The sequence below is a fragment of the Coregonus clupeaformis genome, chromosome 15 (assembly GCF_020615455.1).
Source record: "Coregonus clupeaformis isolate EN_2021a chromosome 15, ASM2061545v1, whole genome shotgun sequence".
Classification (NCBI taxonomy): Eukaryota; Metazoa; Chordata; class Actinopteri; order Salmoniformes; family Salmonidae; genus Coregonus; species Coregonus clupeaformis.
The window spans coordinates 19,542,969-19,560,079 of record NC_059206.1 but is presented as its reverse complement, the minus strand read 5'-3'; the positions used below and the strand labels follow the sequence as shown (position 1 = coordinate 19,560,079).

General features: G+C 47.3%; 1 long non-coding RNA gene across 1 annotated transcript; it reads left to right on the top strand.

Moving 5' to 3' along the window:
* Positions 1 to 11,450: 11,450 nt before the first annotated feature.
* On the top strand, positions 11,451 to 16,786 carry LOC123492645. Its single transcript, XR_006661820.1, has 3 exons — positions 11,451 to 11,990; positions 12,891 to 13,156; positions 16,702 to 16,786. It is a non-coding gene; the product is annotated as an uncharacterized LOC123492645 (long non-coding RNA).
* The last annotated feature ends 325 nt before the right edge of the window (positions 16,787 to 17,111 follow it).

The window sequence follows — 17,111 nt, the reverse complement described above, 5'->3', positions numbered from 1 at the left end:
TTTATGGTCCCACACGTTGCCACCAATGGATTCAAAATGAGTAGCCTAACAATTATTTACATGGCCCCAGTTACATTTGCAACCAAATTATTTTTCTGAGAGAAATCAATAATAGTTGCACACAAAGGGTAACAGTGAGCAATTCACAGTGAGCAGTGAGCAAAATAACCATAGATGGGAAGTTGACAATAGCTTATTAGTAGCATAAATAAATTGTATTTCTATGGTTGCAGTCCTCAAAGATTGAATTGCATTGAACTGAATTAATCAGATCCAATGATTTACCGCCCGTAGGGTGGGGTACCGCTAGTCATCATTATTATAATCACCATCTCAATCATTATCACCATACCATCATAGACTTATTCTTCTGTATCTGAGACTCATCTGGCACAACCTTAGATATGGCAGTCTGCAACTCAATACACTGCCCCTGCATGGTGTTCAGCTTCCCCTGCATGTGGTTAATCGACTGCTTAACATCGTTCAGCAGGATCTGAATCCTATAGGAAATCAGGTGGTTCAACATACTGAGGTGATGAGAGGCTTCAGACAACGCCCATTGGACCATCTTTAGGATTCTTTCTCACTTAGCACCAATCTTATTAGGAATGTACCTTTGTGCAGAAGATGTTACTATAGTGTTATTTAGAAGAAAAAAGTGTACTTTGTCAGGTGCCGAAGGGATGACGGGATGTCTCCCTGCTCCAGTGAGCTCTGTTGGCAGGTCTTGTTCACTGTTGGAGGAACGTGAGCCAAATTAGAGGAAAAATATCTATAGTTGTTCAGCAATGAAACATTCATGGCATATGGGGGATTGTTCTTCCCTGGGAAAAGAATAACAACAGCTGGGGTTTACTTTCAAACTTTTAGATAAAGTGATACGATACAATCTTTAAACCCATCAGAAGTGTAGTGCTTACCTCCATGAAAACATTTATTTTGGGCAACATTGTCCCAATTTTGACCACTAGTTCCAACGTGTGATGCGCAGATCTTGATGAAACGGTCAAGTCAACATTTTGTTAGACATTTCAGAGATAACATTAACAATTGTACATGAGACAGTGCTTCCAGATATTGCAATCCCAGTTGGTCCTTCTGAGGTATGTAAAAATCTGGTGTGTGAGTACTCACATGAAAGGTATCCATGATTCTAGATTAAGCCAATCCTCTATGTGATAACCATCCGATGGGTCAGCAATGGAATGATTGCAGGCTACTTTATGTCTTGGGCCTTTATGAATCATTGAAATACAAGTAATATTGTGAATTTGTAATGCATAACTGCCATGGTAATATGGAATATTCCATCAATGAGCGTTCCAGTGGCCATGCTGTTTTTGGACTATGAGACCCTGGGCTATATACTATGATGAGCAAATAACATGCATAGATTTCGCATTACCCATTGAACGAGTCAGTGTCAACTGATTATTCGCAAAAATAGCAACTTTATATTCCTTCCTGGACACTGACTCGTGCAATGCGTAATGCATAATCTATGCTTGTTATTGTCTCATCATAGTATATAGCCGAGGGTCTCATAGTCCAAAAACAGCATTGGCCATTGGAATGCTCATTCAAAACAACAAACTTTTATGATTAATCACTTGACTTGAGTATTTTGAGTTCGGAACTAAAACATTAAAAGTAGGCTATATCTTGACGCATATGCTTACCTTGGACAAGCGTATCCAAAAGGCCTATCCAGTCGTGCGTGAAGATACCGTTAGGCAGATAAAACCGCAGGACCGTTTGAGAAACGCTCGGTATTGTGAATCTGTCACACTGACGTAAAAGCACATTCAAAATGTATAACTCACATAGTTGAATGTCCTGCAAGCCAATCAGAATGGAGTTTAAAACAATAACGTGGGTTCCGTGGAACGTCACAAACATATTAGGACACTTGCGTCACAGATTACAGTCAGTGAACATGGGTTTAATAGAATAACTTTGTTTTTCCCCAGAGGAAACTTCAGGGAAATCTTATTTGGCTATATGTATATGCACATCGTATTGAATTGAGATTACATTTACTGCAACACTGAAACTATGTAGCATAATCCTATGAGGATCATATGTCAAATGTCAGAATCATGGCACATGAAAACATAATGAAACTGACTGTGTAACAGTTGTTAAAGTACTTTGTGAATTTCACAATCTTCATATATTAATATAGCATGTTGATTTGTTATTATGCATGCCTGCATCCTGGGAAAAGGAGAGTGTGTACTTACGTTTTGCCCTGCGTGCTCAAATAATGTTGATGCACTATGAGAGGTAGGCACGCTTTTTCTGTCCTCTTTAGAAAAGTTTGATTCCTTCAAGCACAAAGTCATACACACAGTGTTTTGTTCATGAATAATGTTCTCCTCGACTGATCCCAGTCCTTTGTATTGTGCGTCTATGTTGTAGAAAGAGGCGACAATGGGCAGAACATATTTGTGCTCTACAAATGTTTTGTCTTTTCTTTTGGATGCAGAGATAATTCTGATTCATTAAAACAGCCTGATCTCCGAAGTCCACGTCTATAGTCCCAATCAATCACACACAACGCAGAGATACAGCCGTGCAGTACAGTGCCGGTTATGGGGCCTTCTAGACCCGGATTCATCGTTGATCGACGTCAGCTCAATCACCGCGGCGCTGCTGCTCTAGAGACTCTGTTTACATCATTAAGGTACTCCTGCCGCCTTGGGGCAAAAAGCGAATCTGCAGTCTATATTCTCTCCTGTTTATTTATTTTCTGAAAACGATGTATTGAGAGTGCTGTTTATGGTTAACTAATATAGAAGTGTGTTCATCAACAGACATTTTAACATAACATTAGGGGTTTAGTGACATGGCATCTTATAATGGTGATGATGAACCCAAATTCACTGCTGGGATGGGGAGGTTTTTCTCATACCCTGATCAAACACCTGTAAAGCGTGTAGGTGCAGTAGGTTCCCCCATGTTTTGCTCCACTAAAAATACTGATGAAAGCCCTTCATCTAGTGTTAATCAAAACGCCCCTGTAGATGGTTTAGCTGAGCTGGTCACTCAGCTAGCCCAGGAAATAGGGAGCTCCATTAGGGAGGAAATACAGAGTGGCAGGTCCAGCACTCATGAGCCACCAGTAAGTACAGAAAAAATAAGTGATCATCACTCAGAGTCAGCAGGATATGTAGACCTCAGTAAAATGAAGTTCATCATGCAATCAGATGTAAAGGAACCTCCTACATATAGAGGAGATGGTACAGACAAATGCTCCATTCATGAATGGGAGGAGTTGATGAGAATATACTTGAGGAGTATATTCTCACATCAACACATTTTCTAAATTGTTAGTAACATTAGCACAGTTGAAATACAATGGTCTTTCACTGCTTTTTTATTGAATGTAATTTAAGTGTATACCTCAGCCTTGGGCTCAGTTTTGTCAACCCATCTGTGCAGAGTTGGATCCCAGACAATCTGAGGAAGAAGATATTAGCAATGTGAAGCAAGCCAAAAATGAAAAAATAATAATCCACTCAATTGTCTCTACATAGAATATACTGTAAATAACAGGTTCCTTACAGATCTGTCTTTGTCCTCAGGTAGATGAACCTCCTTCTTATTAACTTTTCCACTCCCAAAGACCCAGCTGAGCCAGCTTCCACTGTTCTTGTGAACAGCAGGGGTCTCGGGCTCAGCCACCGGCCGGCTGCCAGTCTGGCACTGAGGGTTGGCCTCGGAGTGTTCTGGCTTGGTGATGGACATCATAGCAGGATGCTCAACATATCTAAGCCGGACATCTGTAATAAGTGGGAGAAGTCAGGCGACTCTGCTCATGTCACCATACAGAACAATCACTAGCTGACAGGTAGGAACGTCTTGCTCTGATACTCTGTTACAACCCAATCTTAACCTCCAAGCAGTCACAGGGATTACTGGAAGGTTCCTCAAGGATGCTGCGATCACATTTTTGTTGTTGTTTCAAAATCAACAAATCCTGGCATATTACGTGAGGGCTTGCAAATTTGCCAATCGCCGCATTATTTCAATGTAAATGTATTTCGGCATAAAACAGTCAAATCATCGCATAGAACTTTCCCATTAACATATTACAAAAAGAGGGCTCGCAATTTCAACCAATCACCGCACATTTACTGCATAATAAGGTTCAATCAAGCCACACGTCAACAAATGTTTCCCTTGTCAGCTCATTTTCGCAAGAATTGCCGCAGCAAAATCTAGCATATTTGCCTGCAAATATCACAAAAATCCCTGCGATATCCTGGAGAGATTGACTGGATTACGAAAATGTATACACTCACTACTGTAAATCGCTCTGGATAAGAGTGTCTGCTAAATGACGAAAATGTAAATAGAAAATAGAGCTAAACCTGTTTTATGTAGAAAATGCATGAAAGTATTACAGCCATACACTCACATGAGCCATACATACACATTTGGTCTGTCACAACTTATTCCCACGCTATCACAATGGCAATGTCTTTACTTATTAGATAAGGCTTAAATGACCTCTTCTCTTGGAATAGAAATCCACAGGTGGAGTACACACTCCACCATCCCATTTCCACAGTGGTGCCAACATGGGGATGATGGGAGGTGGTTGTGGATGATTGTTTCCATTCTCCACAGGGACGCTGGCTGTGGGGAGGATCCCCTCGCTCTGTGCAGGAACACTGGCCTTTGGGAAGATCCACTCCCTGTGAGCAGGGACGCTGGCTGTTGGGAAGATTCCCTCCCTTTGCGCAGTGACACTGGCCATCAGGAGGATCAACTCCCTCTGTGCAGTGATGATGACTGCTGGGAGAATCCCTTCCCTCTGTGCAGGGACACTGGTTGATTGGAGGATCCCATCTCTCTGTGCAGGGATGAGGCCTGATGCTCGGAGGACCTCCTCCCTCTGCGCAGCAAAGTTGGCTTTTGGGAGGATCCCCTCCCCCTGCCCAGCGATGTTGGATGTTTCCCCCACTCTGTACAGCAACGTCGGCTGCTGGGATGATCTGCAGGTATAATATAGAACACATAGTAATTCCCTAAAATATCAACCACTTGCAATCTATAACATCATTGTCACATACACTGAGTGTGGAAAACATTAAGAACACCTGCTCTTTCCATGACATAGAGTGACCAGGTGAAAGCTATAATCTCTTATTGATGTCACTTGTTAAATCCACTTCTCAGTGTAAATGAAGGGGAGGAGTGAGGTTAAAGAAGAATTTTTAAGCCTTGAGACAATTGAGACATGGATTGTGTATGTGTGCCATTCAGATGGTGAATGGGCAAGACAACATTTTTAAGAACCTTTGAATGGGGTATGGTAGTAGGTGCCAGGCGCACCGGTTTGTGTCAAGAACTGCAACGCTACTGGGTTTTTCACGCTGAACAGTTTTCCGTGTGTATCAAGATTGGTCCACCACCCAACTCAATATTAGGAAGCTGTTCTTAATGTTTTGTACACTCATTGTAGATCAATCCCAAACATGTACATTCATTTGTACGTGTACTGATACTGTAAATACACAAATTACATTAATGTTATCTACAATATATTATAATACCGTAAGCCTCTTTGCTGCGGGGGGATCTCCTTCTACAATTTTAAGTGGATGTTCTTCATTTTAGGCATATTCCGCTGTGTTTTGTATTTTTGTTTATTTAAAAAAATATGTGTTTGGAATGGCACTCTTAACTACAGGAGATGATGCTGTCATAAAGCATTTGATGTAAGTATGTAGGACAATTACCCATAATGCTCACTAACTGAACATTTAAAATTACCATGGCAATTATTGACGCATTCACGTACTATCGGAAACTTGGAACCTCAGAGTTAAAATGAATATAAGTTATTTGCGTAGAGCTTCCTATTGGTTGATTCTGATACTTCACACGTGGGAAACTTGGGATCAGAAATGTCAGAGTTTTCTAGTTTTGACTTGCACTTGAACGCGGCATATGGTGAGGGGCCTTCTATGATGTAGGGCAGGTCAGCAACCACATTATTTTACTGTGCCCAGTCGCACACAGACTTTTATGGTCCCACACGTTGCCACCAATGGATTCAAAATGAGTAGCCTAACAATTATTTACATGGCCCCAGTTACATTTGCAACCAAATTATTTTTCTGAGAGAAATCAATAATAGTTGCACACAAAGGGTAACAGTGAGCAATTCACCGTGAGCAGTGAGCAAAATAACCATAGATGGGAAGTTGACAATAGCTTATTAGTAGCATAAATAAATTGTATTTCTATGGTTGCAGTCCTCAAAGATTGAATTGCATTGAACTGAATTAATCAGATCCAATGATTTACCGCCCGTAGGGTGGGGTACCGCTAGTCATCATTATTATAATCACCATCTCAATCATTATCACCATACCATCATAGACTTATTCTTCTGTATCTGAGACTCATCTGGCACAACCTTAGATATGGCAGTCTGCAACTCAATACACTGCCCCTGCATGGTGTTCAGCTTCCCCTGCATGTGGTTAATCGACTGCTTAACATCGTTCAGCAGGATCTGAATCCTATAGGAAATCAGGTGGTTCAACATACTGAGGTGATGAGAGGCTTCAGACAACGCCCATTGGACCATCTTTAGGATTCTTTCTCACTTAACACCAATCTTATTAGGAATGTACCTTTGTGCAGAAGATGTTACTATAGTGTTATTTAGAAGAAAAAAGTGTACTTTGTCAGTGTCACGATCGTCTAAAGGAGGAGACCAATGCGCAGCGTTGCGAGTGAACATGATGACTTTAATATTAAAGCACGTAAATACAAAACAAAAAGACGAAAGTGAAGTCCAACAGTACAACGACTGAAACACGGAACAATAACCCACAATGCCCACAGGAAAACATGCAGTATAAATATGGCTCCCAATCAGAGATAACGAGCCGACAGCTGACACTCGTTACCTCCGATCGGGAGTCATTGACTACAACACACCACCTAGAAATATAACCCATAGACCTGCAAACATAGAAACACACCCAACAGAACTACCAACATAGAAAAACACCCAAATCCCCAACAAAACAACATACACTCTAGCTCACATACAAAAGTCCTAGAGCCAGAGTGTCACAGTATCCCCCTAAAGGTGCGAACTCCGGGGCGCACCAGCCCACAGTCTAGGGGAGGGTCTGGGTGGGCGTCTGTCCACGGTGGCGGTTCTGCCCCTGGTCGTGGTCCCCACCCCACCTTAGTCACCAGCTTCCCTAGCCTCCTCCACATTACCCCCCAACTAAACCCCCACTGGGTTAAGGGGGCGGCCCCGGACTAAGGGGCAGCACCGGACTAATGGGCAGTACCGGACTAAGGAGCAGTACCGGACTAAGGGGCAGTACCAGGCTAAGGGGCAGCACCGGACTAAGGGGCAGCACCAGGATAAGGGACAGCACCAGGATAAGGGACAGCACCAGGCTACGGGGCAGTACCGGACTAAGGGGCAGTACCGGACTAAGGGGCAGTACCAGGCTAAATGGCGGATCCTGGCTGGCTGGCTCTGGCGGATCCTGGCTGGACGGCTCTGGCGGATCCTGGCTGGACGGCTCTGGCGGACCCTGGCTGGACGGCTCTGGCGGACCCTGGCTGGACGGCTCATGGCTGGCTGACGGATCTGGCTGCTCATGGCTGGCTGACGGATCTGGCTGCTCATGGCTGGCTGACGGATCTGGCCACTCATGGCTGGCGGAAGGCTCTGGCTGATCCCGTCTGGCGGAAGACTCTGGCTGCTCCTGTCTGGCGGAAGGCTCTGGCTGATCCGGTCTGACGGAAGGCTCTGGCTGCTCCTGTCTGGCGGAAGGCACTGGCTGATCCTGTCTGGCGGAAGGCTCTGGCTGATCCTGTCTGGCGGAAGGCTCTGGCTGATCCTGTCTGGCGGAAGGCTCTGGCTGATCCTGTCTGGCGGAAGGCTCTGGCTGATCCTGTCTGGCGGAAGGCTCGGGCTGATCCTGTCTGGCGGAGAGCTCTAGCGGCTCCGGTCTGGCGGACGGCTCTGAAGGCTCATGGCAGACGGGCGGCTTTGCAGGCTCAGTACAGACGGGCAGTTCAGACGGCGTTGGGCAGACGGGCAGTTCAGACGGCGTTGGGCAGACGGGCAGTTCAGACGGCGTTGGGCAGACGGGCAGTTCAGGCGCCGTTGGGCAGACGGGCAGTTCAGGCGCCGTTGGGCAGACGGGCAGTTCAGACGGCGTTGGGCAGACGGGCAGTTCAGGCGCCGTTGGGCAGACGGGCAGTTCAGACGGCGTTGGGCAGACGGACAGTTCAGGCCCCGTTGGGCAGACGGCAGACTCTGGCCGTCTGAGGCGCACCGTAGGCCTGGTGCGTGGTGCCGGAACTGGAGGTACCGGGCTGAGGACACGCATCTCAGGGCTAGTGCGGGGAGAAGCAACAGGGCATGCTTGACCCTGGGGGACGCACCGTAGGCCTGATGCGTGGTGCCGGAACTGGAGGTACCGGGCTGAGGACACGCATCTCAGGGCTAGTGCGGGAAGCAGCAACAGGGCATGCTTGGCCCTGGGGACGCACCGTAGGCCTGATGCGTGGTGCCGGAACTGGAGGTACCGGGCTGAGGACACGCATCTCAGGGCTAGTGCGGGGAGTCGGAACAGGGCATGCTGGACCCTGGGGACTCCCATAACGCCTAGTGCGGGGAGCCGGAACAGGGCATGCTGGACCCTGGGGACTCACCTCACGCCTAGTGCGGAGAGCAGGAACAGGCCGGGCTGGGCTGGCGACGCGCACCGTATCCCTGGTGCGAGTGGCCGGAACAGGCCGGGCCGGGCTGGCGAAGCGCACCGTCTCCCTGGTGCGTGGAGTAGGAACAGGCCGGGCTGGGCTGGCGACGCGCACCGTATCCCTGGTGCGAGTGGCCGGAACAGGCCGGGCCGGGCTGGCGAAGCGCACCGTATCCCTGGTGCGAGTGACCGGAACAGGCCGGGTCGGGCTGGCGTAGCACACCGTGGACCTGGTGCTTGGAGTAGGAACAGGCCGGTCCGTACCGGGAACACACACCACTGGCCTCAACCGAGGATCAGGAACGGGCCGGACCGGACTGGCAACACACATCAGTCCTTCACGCCGTGCCACACACACTTCCCTCCTTCTACTCGCCAATGGCTCCCGTACTCCGTTAGCCTTCTCTCCTTTTCTCCCTGTGGCAGCCTCCTGCTGCCCAGTCGCCCAAGCCATGTGCCCCCCCCAAAAAATTTCTTGGGGTTGCCTCTCGTCCACAGGCCTCCAGCCTCGCCTTCTTGCTGCCTCCTCATACCACCTCCTCTCGGCTTTGGCTGCCTCCAGCTCTTCACGAGGGCGGTGATATTCCTCCGGTTGTGCCCAAGGACCCTTTCCAGCCCGAATCTCCCTACCAGGCGCTTCCTCCCATGTCCAGCTGTCTTGCTCCTGGACACGCTGCTTGGTCCTTCGATGGTGGGTTTTTCTGTCACGATCGTCTAAAGGAGGAGACCAATGCGCAGCGTTGCGAGTGAACATGATGACTTTAATATTAAAGCACGTAAATACAAAACAAAAAGACGAAAGTGAAGTCCAACAGTACAACGACTGAAACACGGAACAATAACCCACAATGCCCACAGGAAAACATGCAGTATAAATATGGCTCCCAATCAGAGATAACGAGCCGACAGCTGACACTCGTTACCTCCGATCGGGAGTCATTGACTACAACACACCACCTAGAAATATAACCCATAGACCTGCAAACATAGAAACACACCCAACAGAACTACCAACATAGAAAAACACCCAAATCCCCAACAAAACAACATACACTCTAGCTCACATACAAAAGTCCTAGAGCCAGAGTGTCACAGTCAGGTGCCGAAGGGATGACGGGATGTCTCCCTGCTCCAGTGAGCTCTGTTGGCAAGTCTTGTTCACTGTTGGAGGAACGTGAGCCAAATTAGAGGAAAAATATCTATAGTTGTTCAGCAATTAAACATTCATGGCATATGGGGGATTGTTCTTCCCTGGGAAAAGAATAACAACAGCTGGGGTTTACTTTCAAACTTTTAGATAAAGTGATACGATACAATCTTTAAACCCATCAGAAGTGTAGTGCTTACCTCCATGAAAACATTTATTTTGGGCAACATTGTCCCAATTTTGACCACTAGTTCCAACTTGTGATGCGCAGATCTTGATGAAACGGTCAAGTCAACATTTTGTTAGACATTTCAGAGATAACATTAACAATTGTACATGAGACAGTGCTTCCAGATATTGCAATCCCAGTTGGTCCTTCTGAGGTATGTAAAAAATCTGGTGTGTGAGTACTCACATGAAAGGTATCCATGATTCTAGATTAAGCCAATCCTCTATGTGATAACCATCCGATGGGTCAGCAATGGAATGATTGCAGGCTACTTTATGTCTTGGGCCTTTATGAATCATTGAAATACAAGTAATATTGTGAATTTGTAATGCATAACTGCCATGGTAATATGGAATATTCCATCAATGAGCGTTCCAGTGGCCATGCTGTTTTTGGACTATGAGACCCTGGGCTATATACTATGATGAGCAAATAACATGCATAGATTTTGCATTACCCATTGAACGAGTCAGTGTCAACTGATTATTCGCAAAAATAGCAACTTTATATTCCTTCCTGGACACTGACTCGTGCAATGCGTAATGCGTAATCTATGCTTGTTATTGTCTCATCATAGTATATAGCCGAGGGTCTCATAGTCCAAAAACAGCATTGGCCATTGGAATGCTCATTCAAAACAACTAACTTTTATGATTAATCACTTGACTTGAGTATTTTGAGTTCGGAACTAAAACATTAAAAGTAGGCTATATCTTGACGCATATGCTTACCTTGGACAAGCGTATCCAAAAGGCCTATCCAGTCGTGCGTGAAGATACCGTTAGGCAGATAAAACCGCAGGACCGTTTGAGAAACGCTCGGTATAGTGAATCTGTCACAGTGACGTAAAAGCACATTCAAAATGTATAACTCACATAGTTGAATGTCCTGCAAGCCAATCAGAATCGAGTTTAAAACAATAACGTGGGTTCCGTGGAACGTCACAAACATATTAGGCCACTTGCGTCACAGATTACAGTCAGTGAACATGGGTTTAATAGAATAACTTTGTTTTTCCCCAGAGGAAACTTCAGGGAAATCTTATTTGGCTATATGTATATGCACATCGTATTGAATTGAGATTACATTTACTGCAACACTGAAACTATGTAGCATAATCCTATGAGGATCATATGTCAAATGTCAGAATCATGGCACATGAAAACATAATGAAACTGACTGTGTAACAGTTGTTAAAGTACTTTGTGAATTTCACAATCTTCATATATTAATATAGCATGTTGATTTGTTATTATGCATGCCTGCATCCTGGGAAAAGGAGAGTGTGTACTTACGTTTTGCCCTGCGTGCTCAAATAATGTTGATGCACTATGAGAGGTAGGCACGCTTTTTCTGTCCTCTTTAGAAAAGTTTGATTCCTTCAAGCACAAAGTCATACACACAGTGTTTTGTTCATGAATAATGTTGTATATTTAGAGTTTACTCATGAGTGGATGGTATTGTTAAGATGCAATTGTAATTTTTAGGATGATATTAACATGGTTACTAGCTAGCTAAGGTATTGTATGTGTGAACATGGCTAGCTCCTCGACTGATCCCAGTCCTTTGTATTGTGCGTCTATGTTGTAGAAAGAGGCGACAATGGGCAGAACATATTTGTGCTCTACAAATGTTTTGTCTTTTCTTTTGGATGCAGAGATAATTCTGATTCATTAAAACAGCCTGATCTCCGAAGTCCACGTCTATAGTCCCAATCAATCACACACAACGCAGAGATACAGCCGTGCAGTACAGTGCCGGTTATGGGGCCTTCTAGACCCGGATTCATCGTTGATCGACGTCAGCTCAATCACCGCGGCGCTGCTGCTCTAGAGACTCTGTTTACATCATTAAGGTACTCCTGCCGCCTTGGGGCAAAAAGCGAATCTGCAGTCTATATTCTCTCCTGTTTATTTATTTTCTGAAAACGATGTATTGAGAGTGCTGTTTATGGTTAACTAATATAGAAGTGTGTTCATCAACAGACATTTTAACATAACATTAGTGGTTTAGTGACATGGCATCTTATAATGGTGATGATGAACCCAAATTCACTGCTGGGATGGGGAGGTTTTTCTCATACCCTGATCAAACACCTGTAAAGCGTGTAGGTGCAGTAGGTTCCCCCATGTTTTGCTCCACTAAAAATACTGATGAAAGCCCTTCATCTAGTGTTAATCAAAACGCCCCTGTAGATGGTTTAGCTGAGCTGGTCACTCAGCTAGCCCAGGAAATAGGGAGCTCCATTAGGGAGGAAATACAGAGTGGCAGGTCCAGCACTCATGAGCCACCAGTAAGTACAGAAAAGATAAGTGATCATCACTCAGAGTCAGCAGGATATGTAGACCTCAGTAAAATGAAGTTCATCATGCAATCAGATGTAAAGGAACCTCCTACATATAGAGGAGATGGTACAGACAAATGCTCCATTCATGAATGGGAGGAGTTGATGAGAATATACTTGAGGAGTATATTCTCACATCAACACATTTTCTAAATTGTTAGTAACATTAGCACAGTTGAAATACAATGGTCTTTCACTGCTTTTTATTGAATGTAATTTAAGTGTATACCTCAGCCTTGGGCTCAGTTTTGTCAACCCATCTGTGCAGAGTTGGATCCCAGACAATCTGAGGAAGAAGATATTAGCAATGTGAAGCAAGCCAAAAATGAAAAAAGAATAATCCACTCAATTGTCTCTACATAGAATATAGTGTAAATAACAGGTTCCTTACAGATCTGTCTTTGTCCTCAGGTAGATGAACCTCCTTCTTATTAACTTTTCCACTCCCAAAGACCCAGCTGAGCCAGCTTCCACTGTTCTTGTGAACAGCAGGGGTCTCGGGCTCAGCCACCGGCCGGCTGCCAGTCTGGCACTGAGGGTTGGCCTCGGAGTGTTCTGGCTTGGTGATGGACATCATAGCAGGATGCTCAACATATCTAAGCCGGACATCTGTAATAAGTGGGAGAAGTCAGGCGACTCTGCTCATGTCACCATACAGAACAATCACTAGCTGACAGGTAGGAACGTCTTGCTCTGATACTCTGTTACAACCCAATCTTAACCTCCAAGCAGTCACAGGGATTACTGGAAGGTTCCTCAAGGATGCTGCGATCACATTTTTGTTGTTGTTTCAAAATCAACAAATCCCGGCATATTACGTGAGGGCTTGCAAATTTGCCAATCGCCGCATTATTTCAATGTAAATGTATTTCGGCATAAAACAGTCAAATCATCGCATAGAACTTTCCCATTAACATATTACAAAAAGAGGGCTCGCAATTTCAACCAATCACCGCACATTTACTGCATAATTGTCACGATCGTCTGAGGAAACGGACCAATACGCAGCGCGTGGAGTGAACATGATGACTTTATTTAAATAAAAGCAACCACGAAAACAACAAACAAATGACGAATGTGAAGTCCTACGGTACACTGACCAAAAGGAACAAAAACCCACAAACCCAACAAGAAAACATACAGATTAAATATGGCTCCCAATCAGAGATAACGAGCCGACAGCTGACACTCGTTACCTCCGATTGGGAGTCCTAGACCAAACCTAGAAATGAACCCAACAGAAAGGCAAACCTAGAAATACACACAACAGAACTACCAACATCGAAATACACCCAAATACCCAACAAAACAAAATACACCCTGGCTCAAATATCAAAGTCCATGGAGCCAGAGTGTCACAGTACCCCCTAAAGGTGCGCACTCCGGGCGCACCAGCATACAGTCTAGGGGAGGGTCTGGGTGGGCGTCTGTCCATGGTGGCGGCTCTGGCCCAGGTCGTGGTCCCCACCCCACCTTAGTCACTATCCGCTTCCGTAGCCCCCTCCACATGACCACCCCCCAACTAACCCCCACTGGATTAAGGGGCGGCACCGGACTAAGGGGCAGCACCGGACTAAGGGACAGTACCTGACTAAGGGGCTCTGGCGGATCCTGGCTGGACGGCTCTGGCGGATCCTGGCTGGACGGCTCTGGCTGATCCTGTCTGGCGGAAGGCTCTGGCTGATCCTGTCTGGCGGAAGGCTCTGGCTGATCCTGTCTGGCGGAAGGCTCTGGCTGATCCTGTCTGGCGGAAGGCTCTGGCTGATCCTGTCTGGCGGAAGGCTCTGGCTGATCCTGTCTGGCGGAAGGCTCTGGCTGATCCTGTCTGGCGGAGAGCTCTAGCGGCTCCGATCTGGCGGACGGCTCTGAAGGCTCATGGCAGACGGGCGGCTTTGCAGGCTCAGTACAGACGGGCAGTTCCTGCGGCGCTTGGCAGACGGACAGTTCAGACGGCGTTGGGCAGACGGGCAGTTCAGACGGGCGTTGGGCAGACGGACAGTTCAGGCCCCGTTGGGCAGACGGACAGTTCAGGCCCCCGTTGGGGAGACGGCAGACTCTGGCCGTCTGAGGCGCATCGTAGGCCTGGTGCGTGGTGCCGGAACAGGAGGTACCGGGCTGAGGACACGCATCTCAGGGCTAGTGCGGAGAGAAGCAACAGGGCTTGCTGGACCCTGGGAACGCACATAACGCCTAGTGCGGAGAGCCGGAACAGGGCATGCTGGACCCTGGGGACTCACATAACGCCTAGTGCGGAGAGCCGGAACAGGGCATGCTGGACCCTGGGGACTCACATAACGCCTAGTGCGGGGAGCCGGAACAGGGCATGCTGGACCCTGGGGACTCACATAACGCCTAGTGCGGAGAGCCGGAACAGGGCATGCTGGACCCTGGGGACTCACATAACGCCTAGTGCGGGGAGCCGGAACAGGGCATGCTGGACCCTGGGGACTCACATAACGCCTAGTGCGGAGAGCAGCAACAGGACGCACAGGACTCGGGAACACACAGGAGGCTTGGTGCGTGGTGTATGCACTGGTGGTAAAGGGCTGGAGACACGCACCATAGAGCCAGTGCGTGGAGAAGACACAGGGCTCTGAAGACGCACTGGAAACCTGGTGCGTGGTGTAGGTACTGGTGGTACTGGGCTGGAGCGAGGAGGTGGTACCGGAAATACCGGACCATGCAGGCGTACTGGCTCCCTTGAGCACTGAGCCTGCCCAACCTTCCCTGGGTTGATGCTCCCCGTCGCCCGACCAGTACGGGAGGTGTAATAACCCGCACCGGCCTATGTGGGCGAACCGGGAACACCATGCACAAGGCTGGTGCCATGTACGCCCGGCCCGAGGAGACGCACTGGTGACCAGCTGCGTGGGACCGGCTTCATGACATCCGGCTCAACACTCAATCTGGCCCGGCCGATCACGTGGAGCTGGACTGTACCGAACCGGGCTATGCCTGCGTACAGGAGACACCATGCGCTCAACTGCGTAACACGGTGTCTGCCCGTACTCTCGCTCTCCACGGTCAGTCCAGGGAGTAGGCGCAGGTCTCCTACCTGACTTCGCCACACTCCCTCTTAGCCCCCCCAAGAAATTCTTGGGTAGTACCCACAGGCTTCCAGTCTTGCCTCCGTGCTGCCTCCTCATACTCGCCGCCTCTCGGCTTTAGCTGCCTCCAGCTCTTCACGAGGACGGCGATATTCTCCCGGTTGTGCCCAAGGCCCCTTACCATCCAGAATCTCCTCCCATGTCCATGAATCCTTTATGGGTGGATATAAATCCTGTGTAGGTGGATCCTGTTGCCGCTTGACACGCCGCTTGGTCCTTTTATGGTGGGTTTTTCTGTCACGATCGTCTGAGGAAACGGACCAATACGCAGCGCGTGGAGTGAACATGATGACTTTATTTAAATAAAAGCAACCACGAAAACAACAAACAAATGACGAATGTGAAGTCCTACGGTACACTGACCAAAAGGAACAAAAACCCACAAACCCAACAAGAAAACATACAGATTAAATATGGCTCCCAATCAGAGATAACGAGCCGACAGCTGACACTCGTTACCTCCGATTGGGAGTCCTAGACCAAACCTAGAAATGAACCCAACAGAAAGGCAAACCTAGAAATACACACAACAGAACTACCAACATCGAAATACACCCAAATACCCAACAAAACAAAATACACCCTGGCTCAAATATCAAAGTCCATGGAGCCAGAGTGTCACAATAATAAGGTTCAATCAAGCCACACGTCAACAAATGTTTCCCTTGTCAGCTCATTTTCGCAAGAATTGCCGCAGCAAAATCTAGCATATTTGCCTGCAAATATCACAAAAATCCCTGCGATATCCTGGAGAGATTGACTGGATTACGAAAATGTATACACTCACTACTGTAAATCGCTCTGGATAAGAGTGTCTGCTAAATGACGAAAATGTAAATAGAAAATAGAGCTAAACCTGTTTTATGTAGAAAATGCATGAAAGTATTACAGCCATACACTCACATGAGCCATACATACACATTTGGTCTGTCACAACTTATTCCCACGCTATCACAATGGCAATGTCTTTACTTATTAGATAAGGCTTAAATGACCTCTTCTCTTGGAATAGAAATCCACAGGTGGAGTACACACTCCACCATCCCATTTCCACAGTGGTGCCAACATGGGGATGATGGGAGGTGGTTGTGGATGATTGTTTCCATTCTCCACAGGGACGCTGGCTGTGGGGAGGATCCCCTCCCTCTGTGCAGGAACACTGGCCTTTGGGAAGATCCACTCCCTGTGAGCAGGGACGCTGGCTGTTGGGAAGATTCCCTCCCTTTGCGCAGTGACACTGGCCATCAGGAGGATCAACTCCCTCTGTGCAGTGATGAACTGCTGGGAGAATCCCTTCCCTCTGTGCAGGGACACTGGTTGATTGGAGGATCCCATCCCTCTGTGCAGGGATGAGGCCTGATGCTCGGAGGATCTCCTCCCTCTGTGCGTGATGATGGCTGCTGGGAGAATCCCTTCCCTCTGTGCAGGGACACTGGTTGTTTGGAGGATCCCATCCCTCTGTGCAGGGATGAGGCCTGATGCTCGGAGGACCTCCTCCCTCTGCGCAGCAAAGTTGGCTTTTGGG